The sequence below is a fragment of the Diadema antillarum genome, unplaced genomic scaffold (assembly GCF_040938485.1).
Source record: "Diadema antillarum isolate AM-2024a unplaced genomic scaffold, OU_Dant_1.0 seq00000266_RagTag, whole genome shotgun sequence".
NCBI lineage: Eukaryota > Metazoa > Echinodermata > Echinoidea > Diadematoida > Diadematidae > Diadema > Diadema antillarum.
In genome coordinates, this window is record NW_027271303.1 from 1957354 (window position 1) to 1973594 (window position 16241).

At 37.0% G+C, this 16241-nt stretch overlaps 1 long non-coding RNA gene across 1 annotated transcript; it reads left to right on the forward strand.

Annotated features, from left to right (window-relative positions):
- The first annotated feature begins 1540 nt into the window (after nucleotides 1-1540).
- Nucleotides 1541-11359, forward strand: LOC139729842 (uncharacterized). The gene is made up of 4 exons (XR_011710890.1): nucleotides 1541-1652; nucleotides 9476-9523; nucleotides 10370-10448; nucleotides 11070-11359. It is a non-coding gene; the product is annotated as an uncharacterized lncRNA (long non-coding RNA).
- The last annotated feature ends 4882 nt before the right edge of the window (nucleotides 11360-16241 follow it).

Here is a 16241-nt window from a genome sequence, read left to right on the forward strand (position 1 = left end):
TTTTTGGTGGGGGGGGGGGGCATATCAAAGCAATCTGAAGAAAAATAGTAGAACATTTATTTTTGTAAGATGTATGGCACATATTAAGATATCTTGTTAGCCACACACGTGATGATCAGGGTATTAATAGATCAACACAAGCATGACAAGTAAACACGCATTGCATAGCTTCCGTAAGCCAATGCGCTGAGAACGACAACTTAATCATTCTGATTTTATCTACGCACTATAGTTGATATCGTGCCTTCTAAACACCTTATTCAATGTGTCATGTTGACTAACTTATTTTCTCTTGATTTCTTTCTTACTTCACAGCAAGCAAGATAAACCTTCATGATATCGATAATTCATTGTTCTGCCGGGAAAAGAATTGAACGGATACCGTTTTCTTTGTCTTTACGCCCGCATAATTCTTTGTCTGCTCGTCCGTCTGGCAAGCAGGCCGACTGTTGTTGTTGTTGTTGTTGTTGTTTTTTGTTCCTCTCAAATTTTCATTGTCTTTCTCTGTCGTTTCTCATTCTTGAACATTTTTCAGTGTATTTTGATATGTATATATACTAGCTAGAATAATGTTGATCATGGAAATGTAACTGTTCACAAGAGTGACTTGGACATCATTTTCATATTTACATCAGATTAGATGACTAGTTATGCCAATACGATATCAATGTCGTATCGACATGACTTCGTTATCATCATAACTCCGTTATAACCGTTACTCATTTCCTTCCCCCAACAGCTAATAAAACCTGAGATTTCAAGAAAATGCAAATTATTCTTGTCAGTACTCGTTATTTTTCGTGTCTTCTGGTCAATCATTCATAGTATGTGTGCGCATGATTGCTGCTTTCACGAATGAATGTTTGTGTTATCATTTTATGTTTTGCGAGATTGTACTCATCTTGTGTCTCTTTTTGCTTGTTTTCGCTATTTTTATTCTTTATTATTATTTTTGCTGCCACTGTCGCTTATATTGTTCAGAATAACACTTGTACTTGTGCTTGTATATATATATATATATATATATATATATATATATATATATATACGTATATGTATATGTGTATATATCTATATATATATATATATATATATATATATATATACATACAATGTTGGTATTTAACGTTAGCCATTTGTTAATGAAGAAGATTAATATCAATGTGTATATCAATTTGTCAACTCTTTATATTACACGAATGCTTTCTCTTTATCACTATCCATGGTCGGTAAGTACCCTATCAGCTTTTTATAGAATACACTTTTCTAAACATGTTAACCGTTTTGCTACTTAAAAGCTACGGCATATGAATATTAAAAGTTAGATGAATAAATATGAAAATTTCAATGAAAATAAAGGATTAATTGTATATATATATATATATATATATATATATATATATATATTTATATATATATATATATATAATTATGTTCCTTCATGCTCTTATGATAAAACGTGAAAGCTGAGCAATAAGATCAATGAATAGAAACGCTGATTTATAATGTAAGTTATCATAATACATAATAATAAATGATTACCTTTTCTAACACCATTTTTTTATTTGTATAATGTTTTTATCCTACTTGAGCAGAGGCAGTTTCAACCGACAGTCAGATAGCGACATCTATTGAGCCGACGTCTAAAGCGGGTAACACTCTTATCTGATTGTCATTGAAATGTTCTCATTTCCTTCTTATGTTGTTATAATGTTATGACGACAATGATAAAAATAATAATAATTATGATTATAATAATAATAGTAATAATAATAATAATAATAATGAGAATAATAATGATAATGATGATGCATATGTATATATATATATATATATATATATATACATGTATGTATATGTACTATAATCTATATACTTATATTGTGTTATTGAATGCTCCTGTTTCATGTTGATAATAATGATAATGATACAGACATTTATAACGGGCAACATATCCACTCAACGGTGTTCAAGGCGCTCACAATTAATGTTTATAACCAAATTTACAATCCGATGGTACAACACATAAAAGTTCCTACAGCTGCGACATATTACTCCTCAAAGAAAAGTAGACCAAACGTGCATTTTTAGTTTTCTCTTGATTCCTAATTCCTTAAGTTATACATGTATAACTGTTTGTGTGTGTGCATGTGTATTTGTGTGTGTTATATGATGCACGGACATGTGGAAGAACAGCCTTTGGTTGGAGCAAGTGACCGCGTGGAAATGTATGAATGAATGCATGAATGACTAAAGAATATAAAACATGAATAAGAATGAAAGTGAAAGTGTTTGCAGGTCTTTTTGTACACAAATCCTTGAGAATACATAGATTATTTCTGTAAATTTTTCAATATAATTCACATATTACATTCGCCGGGTCATCGATTCAGACGACTGGTGAGTATCCAGCATGACATTCTATTTTACTTCCTTACGCGCGCGCACACAACACACACACAACACACACACACATACATAATTATGTATGTATATATATATATATATATATATATATATATGTTGATAAGGTAGTCCACGTGTTGGCAAGATAAAAAGATAAGTAACAAAGCTGCAACAAAGTTCATGCTGTATTCACCAACGGTTTATTTCTTCACACAAATTTTCGGGCGTCTCGCCGCCCTTTCTCAAGTGTTGATACTGAGAGAACAATAACAAAATTAAGCCATAACAATATATTGCAACCGTGTTACTAAGGATGCGCGCTTTAACGCATCCATGCTAGGCATCCTAACACCCAGCGCGCATCCTGGCAACAGTACAATGTTACGTCATAATGAAATTACAATGAGTATAAAGCATACATGAAAAAACTTGGCACGACTGATACAGAAGTAATTCCTCTGAATACGCAGCTGCGGTGGTAATGTAAAAGCAGTGCATTATTTCTTTCAAAATTCAACATACACATAAATTAACTTTAATTCTAGTGTATAGATAATCTTTACATAATCTGAAATTATCATGATCAATATAAACATTCGATTTTTTTAAATCAAACTGAATCGTCACACTGATGGTTATGCAAAATATGTGCAAGTAGTTTACCATTCCTTTCAAACTTCAGCATACACATACATTAACTTCCAAATTCTGGTGAGTAGATAGTCTTTAAATAATCTGAGACTATAGCATGAATATGAAATACGTGAAAAATCATATTTTTCTTCTTTTGATTAAATAGATACGTCACAATACGTCTCGGAGTGGAAAAAAGACTGGTTCCAAGAAATGGTTAAAAGGAGCGTCAGCATTATATCACTCAAGCAATATAATGATAAGATCTATTGCAGCGGGGTAAACGGGAGAACATACAACAATAAGCGGCGCACCTACTTGTAAAAAGTGTAGTTCGTGAGCCATGATAGATCTATGTTCATGCCCTGTCCCTGGAAGCTTCGTGTGCGGATGATTGTTTTTAGTTCTTTCACGTGTCTTTCTTCAAATGCTTCCATGTCCTTGTATAAAATGCAACATTGCAGATCTGTTAGTGTGTGATTTGGTTTGTTGAAGTGTTGTGCGACTGGATGTTGTGTTTGACTTCTAATGATTGTGCTTTTGTGATTGTTGAAACGTTGTCTAAAATTTGTTGTTTCTCCGATGTAGACAGCCAGGGGACATTGCTTGCATGTAAGGCTGTATACTACATTCTTGCTGTTGCAGTCCCCTGACGTCGGATGGAGGGTGTGGCCGGAGCCAAGTGTGATATCTGTATCTGTGATTAGGTGAGCGCATATTTGACATCGTTTGTTTCCACATTTATGATTTCCAGTAGGATTGATTGTTCTGTTGACTCGAGATCGTGTAAGCAAACTCTTCAGGTTGCGTGGCTGTCGTTGTGCATGTAAGGGACGTGCTGTTAACTCGGGAGCTACCGATTGGACTTGTTTGAGAGTAGGCCATTCTTTCCTCACTTCCTTCATGAACTGTTGTGATGTGGGATGATATGTTGTTACAAAGACTTTGCGTGTGTGTGAGTCTTTGGGTTTCAGATTATCATGATGTAGTAAGGATGAGCGTCTTTTTGCTATCGCGCGGTCCCTACCTGCTTGCACAATGTCTAACGGGTACCCCGCTGCAACGAATTTTTGCCCCAGCTTCAAAGACGCATCCAGAAATTCCTTGTGATCAGAAATGATTCGTCTGTAGCGGAGCATTTGACTGTACACAATTGACCTCTTAATATGATTAGGATGGAAGCTGTTGTACTTAAGATACGTCTGTCTGTCTGTAGGTTTGTGGTAAACAGACGTGTTCAGCTTCCCTCCTTCTTTGCGGATAGTCACATCAAGAAAGTGTACTTCTGACCTAGAGCTGTCCATAGTAAATTTGATGTCGGGATGAACCATGTTGAGCTTGGAGTGGAACTCCGACAGCTGTTCGTCAGAATGGGGCCAAATGAGAAAAATGTCGTCAATGTAGCGGACGAACATGCTAGGTTTTAGAGTTTCTTTCGAGAGGAATTCTTCCTCGAGTACGGCCATAAAAATACTGGCATACGCTGGCGCAAATTTAGTACCCATGGCAGTACCCTGAGTTTGTAGAAAGCATTCATCATCAAATGTGAAGTAATTATGTTTCAAGATGAACTGGGCAAGACGACAAATGTCTTCTATGGGCATGTCAGAAGAAGGGTCGTGTTTGGTCAAAAATCTACGCAATGCATTAACCCCATCGGAGTGAGGAATGTTCGTGTACAGACTGACGACATCCAAAGTGACTAGAGTGCAATTTGGAGGAAGCTGAATGTTGTCGAGTCTATTAAGAAAATCATTGGTATCTTTTACATAGCTCTCGACGTTATGTAAGACCCCTTGTAGATACTTGTCAATGAAAGCTGACATCGGTTCAGTAAGTGAACCTACACTGGAAACAATTGGCCGTCCAGGCGGAATGATCTTATGTTCTCTCGATAACTCAGTAATTTCGGAAGTTTCCAAATCTTCAGCATTTTTGTCAGTGGCATTTGCTACCATCGTCGGAAGTTTATGGATCTTAGGTAATGTGTAAAATCTACTAGTTACCGGCTTACTTGGTACAAGTTGTTTCGCTTCTCTCTTATCGATGTGTTTCAGGTTATTACAAAGAGTCTCAGCTTCCTTCGTGAACAAGCTCGTAGGGTCACTGTCAAGCTTCTTGTAGAATCTAGTGTCGGACAGTTGTCTTTCCGCCTCGTTGATGTAGTCCGCTGTATCCTGGATGGTGACGGCTCCCCCTTTGTCAGCAGGCTTAATCGTGATGTCAGCGTTGTCACGCAGGGATCGGATGGCGTCTTGCTGCTTCCGTGATATGTTCGATGAGGGTTCCCGTTCAGTCTCCTTCAGCAGCTTGTCGAGGTGTCTCTCCACATTGCTCACAAACGAGTCGTAATGGACGTCGTCATTATGACGTAACATTGTACTGTTGCCAGGATGCGCGCTGGGTGTTAGGATGCCTAGCATGGATGCGTTAAAGCGCGCATCCTTAGTAACACGGTTGCAATATATTGTTATGGCTTAATTTTGTTATTGTTCTCTCAGTATCAACACTTGAGAAAGGGCGGCGAGACGCCCGAAAATTTGTGTGAAGAAATAAACCGTTGGTGAATACAGCATGAACTTTGTTGCAGCTTTGTTACTTATCTTTTTATCTTGCCAACACGTGGACTACCTTATCAACATGGATATTCTACATGCGAATTGCCTCCACGCTCGAAGGAAAACCGAGAGAACTGTGACAAAACTAGCTCAGACACATTCGGATATATTTTTCCTTTCTACAACGAAGAAACTTGGCCTGATACCGAAAGGATTTCGTCTGAAGAACCCAATGCGATCAACGTACAACAGCCAGCGCGCTACCAACATCGTCAACAAGGCCTCAGCTCTTCTGAGAAACGCCGCTCTCAAAGATTCTTACGAGAGGAAAAAGCGTTTGACGGAGACATCACGAAAGCAGAAAGAACTACTCATCAACATCCTCCGTAGCGAGAACTCTGACGCGACAAGAGTCATTACACAAATAGACTCGCATTACAATAACCACCTGAGAATATGCATGGCCCGCAAAAGAAAAAAGCTGGAGAAACTACGCGAGGAGTCAACATTCCTTGCTGGTACAGGTACTAGATCTCCTGCTAGTGACAGTGAGAGGAATAATAGGCCTATTGTTAACTTATCGAGTTACACTTTGTCTGAAGGGGAGGAGAGCGTACTTGGTCTCGGTATGTCTTTCTGCCCTAACAGGCAACTCGATAAAGTGCAACTGTGTGCCGACACTTTCCAGTTCACGCAAAAAATCCGCCGAACCGAACTCCGCGCGGCAAACAGGTGCCCAGAATCAGAGGCAGTGGCAGAGGAAGAAGAAGCGTCGCAACCTAGGCCGACGAGGAAACTAGTCTATCAAAAGCGACGCCCTGCTGTCCCCAGCGGAAGAAACCCCTTCATCGACTCGTTTGTGAGCAATGTGGAGAGACACCTCGACAAGCTGCTGAAGGAGACTGAACGGGAACCCTCATCGAACATATCACGGAAGCAGCAAGACGCCATCCGATCCCTGCGTGACAACGCTGACATCACGATTAAGCCTGCTGACAAAGGGGGAGCCGTCACCATCCAGGATACAGCGGACTACATCAACGAGGCGGAAAGACAACTGTCCGACACTAGATTCTACAAGAAGCTTGACAGTGACCCTACGAGCTTGTTCACGAAGGAAGCTGAGACTCTTTGTAATAACCTGAAACACATCGATAAGAGAGAAGCGAAACAACTTGTACCAAGTAAGCCGGTAACTAGTAGATTTTACACATTACCTAAGATCCATAAACTTCCGACGATGGTAGCAAATGCCACTGACAAAAATGCTGAAGATTTGGAAACTTCCGAAATTACTGAGTTATCGAGAGAACATAAGATCATTCCGCCTGGACGGCCAATTGTTTCCAGTGTAGGTTCACTTACTGAACCGATGTCAGCTTTCATTGACAAGTATCTACAAGGGGTCTTACATAACGTCGAGAGCTATGTAAAAGATACCAATGATTTTCTTAATAGACTCGACAACATTCAGCTTCCTCCAAATTGCACTCTAGTCACTTTGGATGTCGTCAGTCTGTACACGAACATTCCTCACTCCGATGGGGTTAATGCATTGCGTAGATTTTTGACCAAACACGACCCTTCTTCTGACATGCCCATAGAAGACATTTGTCGTCTTGCCCAGTTCATCTTGAAACATAATTACTTCACATTTGATGATGAATGCTTTCTACAAACTCAGGGTACTGCCATGGGTACTAAATTTGCGCCAGCGTATGCCAGTATTTTTATGGCCGTACTCGAGGAAGAATTCCTCTCGAAAGAAACTCTAAAACCTAGCATGTTCGTCCGCTACATTGACGACATTTTTCTCATTTGGCCCCATTCTGACGAACAGCTGTCGGAGTTCCACTCCAAGCTCAACATGGTTCATCCCGACATCAAATTTACTATGGACAGCTCTAGGTCAGAAGTACACTTTCTTGATGTGACTATCCGCAAAGAAGGAGGGAAGCTGAACACGTCTGTTTACCACAAACCTACAGACAGACAGACGTATCTTAAGTACAACAGCTTCCATCCTAATCATATTAAGAGGTCAATTGTGTACAGTCAAATGCTCCGCTACAGACGAATCATTTCTGATCACAAGGAATTTCTGGATGCGTCTTTGAAGCTGGGGCAAAAATTCGTTGCAGCGGGGTACCCGTTAGACATTGTGCAAGCAGGTAGGGACCGCGCGATAGCAAAAAGACGCTCATCCTTACTACATCATGATAATCTGAAACCCAAAGACTCACACACACGCAAAGTCTTTGTAACAACATATCATCCCACATCACAACAGTTCATGAAGGAAGTGAGGAAAGAATGGCCTACTCTCAAACAAGTCCAATCGGTAGCTCCCGAGTTAACAGCACGTCCCTTACATGCACAACGACAGCCACGCAACCTGAAGAGTTTGCTTACACGATCTCGAGTCAACAGAACAATCAATCCTACTGGAAATCATAAATGTGGAAACAAACGATGTCAAATATGCGCTCACCTAATCACAGATACAGATATCACACTTGGCTCCGGCCACACCCTCCATCCGACGTCAGGGGACTGCAACAGCAAGAATGTAGTATACAGCCTTACATGCAAGCAATGTCCCCTGGCTGTCTACATCGGAGAAACAACAAATTTTAGACAACGTTTCAACAATCACAAAAGCACAATCATTAGAAGTCAAACACAACATCCAGTCGCACAACACTTCAACAAACCAAATCACACACTAACAGATCTGCAATGTTGCATTTTATACAAGGACATGGAAGCATTTGAAGAAAGACACGTGAAAGAACTAAAAACAATCATCCGCACACGAAGCTTCCAGGGACAGGGCATGAACATAGATCTATCATGGCTCACGAACTACACTTTTTACAAGTAGGTGCGCCGCTTATTGTTGTATGTTCTCCCGTTTACCCCGCTGCAATAGATCTTATCATTATATTGCTTGAGTGATATAATGCTGACGCTCCTTTTAACCATTTCTTGGAACCAGTCTTTTTTCCACTCCGAGACGTATTGTGACGTATCTATTTAATCAAAAGAAGAAAAATATGATTTTTCACGTATTTCATATTCATGCTATAGTCTCAGATTATTTAAAGACTATCTACTCACCAGAATTTGGAAGTTAATGTATGTGTATGCTGAAGTTTGAAAGGAATGGTAAACTACTTGCACATATTTTGCATAACCATCAGTGTGACGATTCAGTTTGATTTAAAAAAATCGAATGTTTATATTGATCATGATAATTTCAGATTATGTAAAGATTATCTATACACTAGAATTAAAGTTAATTTATGTGTATGTTGAATTTTGAAAGAAATAATGCACTGCTTTTACATTACCACCGCAGCTGCGTATTCAGAGGAATTACTTCTGTATCAGTCGTGCCAAGTTTTTTCATGTATGCTTTATACTCATTGTAATTTCATTATGACGTAACATTGTACTGTTGCCAGGATGCGCGCTGGGTGTTAGGATGCCTAGCATGGATGCGTTAAAGCGCGCATCCTTAGTAACACGGTTGCAATATATTGTTATGGCTTAATTTTGTTATTGTTCTCTCAGTATCAACACTTGAGAAAGGGCGGCGAGACGCCCGAAAATTTGTGTGAAGAAATAAACCGTTGGTGAATACAGCATGAACTTTGTTGCAGCTTTGTTACTTATCTATATATATATATATATATATATACATATTTATCTATTTATTTATATATATATATATATATATATGGCCGTGTATGTGTGTCTGTGTCTGTGTGGGTGCGAGCGCACGTGTATGTGTGCGTTCATGTGTTTGTGCCGATTAAGCAAGAATATGACAATGAAACATCCTTTTCTTCATATCTTTTTTTTTTTGTGCCTAGGAACTACTGCGTCAACGAGCGAAATCACACCTCGCCCTCCTACGAGTGGTAAGATAGTTTCTGTGTCATGAATGAAGAAGATATTGACAATTTTGTTGTTCTGCTCTGTTTGCTTGCTTACATGAGATTTAAGACTTGAGATGGTAGGAGCTAGTTATCAGGTCACATCAAACATGTCATTCAGTAAATAATTTTGTTTTTAGCAGAGCTAGATTTAAGTAATTGTCAATAAATAACATTTTTTTCTGGTCTTTATGCACATGTACATATTGTTATGTATGTCCCTGCATAATCATTTCTGTGTCATGAACAGCGGTTACATTATCACTGGTGACATTTCTTCATGTTGATTAAAACGCTTTCTTCATGGATTGTTCAAACATATTGACATAATTATGTTAGTAGAATTCTATGCAGCTTTGGATATGAATGTGTTGGCTTGTCTCTGGGCGTTTAATCTGCATGTACCTGCATGCAATTATTTTGTGTGTGTGTGTGTGTGTGCCAAAAGTAGAAAGAATATATTCATGCTTATGTGACATATCGATATGTGAGAGAGAAAGAGGCAGTTTTTTTTTTTTTATAGCAGAAATGAGTAAATAATCATTATTTGTTCAGTGTTTTGTTTTTTCATTGCCTGTTGCGGAGTATACTGGATAAAGAGTCATCCCTTCTGGCTTTTAACATCTATCATCTCCGTTAATGTTTTGTTTACTGTTATAGTTGCATTTCTATATCTCTTCGAAGAGCTGGCAATAGCTGCCTGTACAAACGTTTACAGACAATTATTCATGATTTTTACACATTATGATTCGGCTTGAGCAGATCAAACTCAAGGAACGTTGAAAAAAAAACTAATATCCAGAATCTTTTTGTTTCTTTTCTCCTCTGCAGACAATATAATTTGGATAGTCGTTGGACTCGCGGCAGCTGTCATTGTGCTCATCATTGTCATAGTCATCATTAGCATGATGTAAGTACCTATGTTCTATGCAGCTATGAGATGGAAGAACGCGCAATATAGCATGCGTTTTTGTGTACAACACGTGGAAAATCGTCCAATTGCAAGAATACAATTATTGAACATAACGTATTTGTGTTCGTGTATGTGTGTGTGTGTGTGTGTGTGTTAGAGCGGACTTGTATATACCAAAACCCGTGGGTATAGTGAAAGGGAATGGGAAACTTGGTGATTAAAAGTTAAAGGGAAAAGATACCACGAACTTTCATCCGGGCTGACGAAAAATCGACCAGATCACCAGACATGACAAGTCATTAACTCTGTTGGCAACTTCTGTTCTACCTTTTGAAAATAATATAATGGAGAGCTGTAATGTATTCATTGACTGTCAGATAAGATCACAGAATAGATGATCATGCGCCTCCTCAAGATATCAATACCGTATGTATGTTTAATGTTTAAGTCACAATTTATTTTTCCTGAAAATAGCAACCTTTTGAACTTTGGTGTATCATCTACTCCAAACACTGTCGAAGTTCATATATCTTTGATCTGTACATCGAGAGTATCTGTGGATGTGTAATCTCTGGTATATGATTACTGGTGAAATGTTAAATTTATTTCATATTGCAGTGCCCTAAAGATGCGTCGGAAAGCCACGGCGTCGGCAGGGAACATCAGAGTCATTTCAGTTCCTGTGGATAATCCTACGTATAATCCTCAGAGCGCTGAAAATGAACATGCTTATGAAGAACTTCCCGAAACAGGTGCTTATCATGCTTATGATCAGGTTATCGAAAGAGGTGGTTATGACGAGGTTCCCCCAATAGGTGCTGATGAAGATATTGCTGCAACAGATGGTTATGAAGACGTTGTCACAGAAACGTAAAGCGTGTCAAACCGACTGTACTAATTTGACTAGCGTGGACCTATAGAGGCAACGCTCATTGACGCTTAGCGATATGAATCGAACTAATGTGATCACAAATTGTATCAATATGTTAGTCAATGACCCCTCTTATTGGTAACCAGTTTTGCATGTTTGTCGCCCTCAAGCGCCGATAATGAGTATAGACACACAGATAAATCGTTCTGCATAGTGCATAGTGCAGTAAATGGGAAGGCAGGTGGTCAAGCCTTAATGGCTTCTCAGGTTTTTTATTCCTTTTCTTTTCGTACCCTTTGTTTCTTTTGTCATGTCCCCATTTTTTCTCTCTTCCTTCTTTTCCTTATGTCATGTCCTAGTTTAATTTGTTTGGTAGTCTGATAATGACTCCTGTCTGGTCGACAAAAAATGCTCCTTCGTTAAGAGAACAGAAGATACTAGATTACAACTCTTTTCCCCTTAACACTGTGGGTTTTTTTTTTTGTTTTTTTTAGTAGATTGCATATTGAATAGGGCGTATCCCTCTCAAGTTGTCTTATTTGTCACAGCTATGCACAGTCCGATTTGGTCTCGAAGGTACTACAATTTCGTTAGCCATAGCCCAGGGGCACCCAAGAGAGGAACAATACAAGGTCAAGCTGTATTAGTCGGGTGTTAATTTATTTTTTCTTGTTCTTGATTATTCCTCTTCATTTTACTCCTTTCCTCTTTTTTCAGATGCTGAGCAAGAGTTATGCACTTAGATAGGTATAGGGGAAATCATTGCATGTGTCCATTCTTCGTTAGTGCAATGCAGTGGGAGGTGGGGAGGGGGGGGGGAAGACTCGTTTCGTTGGTTATGGAAGTGTACATGGACGTCCTTCCGGACTCCACAAGTGTAAGTGTAATTGTGAGTGTAATCGGTGTGAGTGAGTGTGTGTATAAGTGGTGTGTTTGTGTGTATGCAGATGGTAGCTGTAGATGTATTTCGGAGTCAGGTGAATTAACTGTGCTTGTTCTGGCGGTACTCGTCTGTAACTATGGCTTGGGATGATTTAGATATTCGCTGTGATTTCCTTTCGTTGAATGTAAAAGGTATTAGGGATGCAAGGAAAAGAAAGAACATTATTAACTGGTGTACGTATAAAAAAGCAGATGTTGTGTTATTACAAGAGACGTATAGCTCTCCTGAAGTTGAAAAATAGTAGAGAGAGGAGTGGGACGGAGTATCCTATTTTAGTCATGGTACACCACATAGTAAAGGTGTTTGTTTGTTGGTTAATGCAAATTTAAAATTGAATGTTTTATATGTGGATATAGATCATGAAGGTAGATATATTTTGATGAAATGTGTTTTACAAGGTATGGAAATTGTTATTGTAAATGTATATTTTCCAGTGAGGGGTAAAGAGACAGAGAGGAGAGACTTTCTGTCTGAAGTTGAAAAGATTCTGCATCCTTTTGTTGATAATGGAAATTTGATTATTATTGGTGGAGATTTTAACTTGATACGAAATTTTGAATTAGATTATAATGGGAGAGCAATGGTAAAGAAGTATACAAATTTTGATCAGTGTTTTGATAATTTTGTCGAGGAATGTAATTTGATAGATATATGGAGGGTCACCCATAATTTAGATAGACAATATACTTATCGACAGGTATTTCCGTTTATGCAAAGTAGACTTGATTATTGGTTTATTTCGAGTGAGTTGCATGATATTGTAAAGGAATGCAAGATATTAACTTCTATTGCGCCAGATCATTCAGCAATTTTTTTGCAACTTTTGAATAAACCTAATGATGATAAGGAAAATGATAGATGTTTTAAGGCGTCATATTGGAAATTTAATAACAGTTTGTGTAAAGATAGTGAATATGTTAATAAAATGAAAGATGAAATAATAAAAATATTGGGAGAATTTCGGAATGAAATAGAAGATAAAAGGGTTTTGTGGGAGTTTTTGAAAATGAAAATTTGTAATTTTACTAGGAAATATTCTATAAATTTGGCCAAACAACGTAAGGAAAAAAATCAGAGAATTGAGGAAGAAATTGAGTTTTTAGAAAATGATGTATTTTTGAGATCAGATAGTGATAGAATCACGTTGTTGGAAGATAAAAAGAAAGAGTTGAAAAAATGTTATGATTACGTGAATGAAGGGATAAAAATTCGTTCAAGGGCTTCGTGGTATGAAGGTGGAGAAGGTGACTCATCTTATTTTAAACAGTTAATGGAATTTAATAAGAGGAAAATGATTGTTAAAAGTGTACGGGTTAATGATGAGGTAGTTTGTGATTCTAAGGAAATAATTAGAGAAATAAAAAGGTTTTATAGTAATCTTTATTCTGAGAATTTTGATTTTATATCTGGTGATAGTAGATATTTTTTTCAAGATTTGCCAACATTAAGTAGGGATTCTATTCAATCCTGTGAGGGGTATATTTCAAAAAGAGAATGTGAAATTATTTTGAATCAGATGAAGTTGAATAAATCTCCAGGAAATGATGGATTAAGTGTAGAATTTTATATTACATTCTGGTCAGTGATAGGGGATGTGGTGTTGGACAGTTTTAATGAGGCATATAACAGAAGAGAATTGTCTGCTTCTCAAAAACAAGGTGTAATTACTTTGATTCATAAGGAAGGAAAAGATCCTTTATATATAAAGAATTACAGACCTATTTCATTATTGAATGTAGATTATAAGATACTTGCGAAAGTTTTGTCAAACCGTATTAAGCATGTTTTGCATGAAATAATCAATGTTGATCAAGTTGGATATATAGAAGGAAGAAATATTGGAGAGGCTATTCGATTGATTGATGATATGATCTTTTATACATCGAGCTGTGGTTTACCTGGTTATATGTTTGCTATTGATTTTGAGAAAGCTTTTGATTCGATCCGTCATACATTTTTGCAGAAAGTTTTGAATATATTTGGTTTTGGATCAATGTTATGTAATTGGGTTGAAATATTGTATTTGAATAGCTGTAGTTGTGTTATAAATGGTAAGGAGTCTACTGGTTATTTCCCAATACAGAAGGGGGTAAGGCAAGGAGACCCTTTATCCCCGTATTTATTCATTATGTGTATTGAAATTTTGGCTCAGGCAATAAGGAAGAATTCTAATATTCATGGGTTAATGGTTGATAATGTTGAAATTAAACAAATTCTGTATGCTGATGATGTTACTTTATTTCTTCAGGATCGATATTCTGTTGAGGAGGTTAAAAGATTATTTGATGTATTTTATCAAATTTCGGGTTTAAAAGTTAATAATGATAAAACGTATGTGTTGTTATTAGGTATTCCGAGGGAGGATTGTGTGTTGCCTTTTGGTAGAGTAGAACAGGTGGTAAAATATTAGGAATATATTTTTCTTTGAACCCTGATGTTAAAGAAGTTATGAATTATAAGGAGATTTTGAGTAAGATAAAGAGATCATTATTATGGTGGAAACAGAGAGATTTAACGCTGATGGGGAAAGTTCAATTAGTAAAGGTTTTTGTTTTACCAAAGTTGATTTATATTTCTTCACTCATGGTAACACCTGATTGGGTATTTGAGGAGTTAGATAAGGTGGTATTTGATTTTATTTGGAGGGGTAGAGATAAAATAAAAAGGAATATTTTGTATTTAGATTATGATAGGGGAGGATTAAAGTTCATTAATTTTCGAGTGTTTGTTAAAGCACAAAGAATTATGTGGATTAAGCGTTTGATTTCTGGGGATCATAGTATGAAGTGGAAGTTATGTTTTAAGTTTTTCACTAAATCGGTGGGAGGTATTTTGATTTTTTATAGTAAGGCAATTTTAGGGTTGTTGAGGCTAATTTTACCAGAATTTTATAATGATATGTTGCAGGTTTGGATGGGAAGTAGAAGTTTGATTCTGAAAGAGGATTCAAAAAGGAATGAGGTAATTTTTAATAATAAATTTATTTTGATTGATGGACATACAATATTTGATAAAGAGTTATTTCTTAGGAATGTATATAAAGTTCATCATTTGGTAGATGTAAATGGGGACTTTAAAGGGAGAAGGGAGTTTTTAAGATTAGGATTTAGTGAAGAAATGATTGGAAAAATGTTTGAAATATTTTTAGCTTTACCGTCATCATGGAAGGGTACATTAAAGCGAGAAATGAATATGGAGGATACTCAACTGAAAATTGAATTATATTTGCAGAATAAAATATATCATATACAGGATATAACATCAAAATGTATTTATAAAGCATTGATGAGGGATGGAATTGAAACATCATCAGCATATAATAATTTAGTTGGTTTATATAATTTTGAGGAAATAGATATTAGATTGATTTTTCTGAGGCCTCGGAAGTCTACTCTTGATTGTAAACTGCGTGAATTTCAATATAAAATGTTGTATGGTTTAATATATACAAAAGCTAAGTTATTTTCTTTTGGTTTTGTAGGAGATAATCAATGTACATTTTGTTATTCTGAGGTTGAGACTTATGAACATTTGTTTTTCCATTGTAGGAAAGTCAATCAGATTTGGAAATTGTGTAGTGAAGTTTTTGTTTTACCCCAGATGCAAAAGTTAGATTGGCAATCTGTTCATGTTGATATTAAAACGCAGGATATTGGAAAAGGACAACTTATAAACCATTTGATATTATTGATAAAATGGATGATATTTGTATTTTCGAAGGAAAAGAGCAGGCCCCCTTTGATAAGAGAAATTAGAGAAAGAATGTTAGAAAGTAGAGAAGAAGAAAGGAAATTAGCAATGAAACGAGGTACGCTGGCCCTGCACAGCAGGAAATGGAATCAATTAATGACACGGGATACTTACTGCACTACTATTTGATACCTTTTTTGTGCTTTTTGTTGTTGAGTGTTTGGTGAACAGGTTCGATGTTTGTGGGCGTGTGTGTGTGTGTGTGTGTGTGTGCGCGCAAATATGT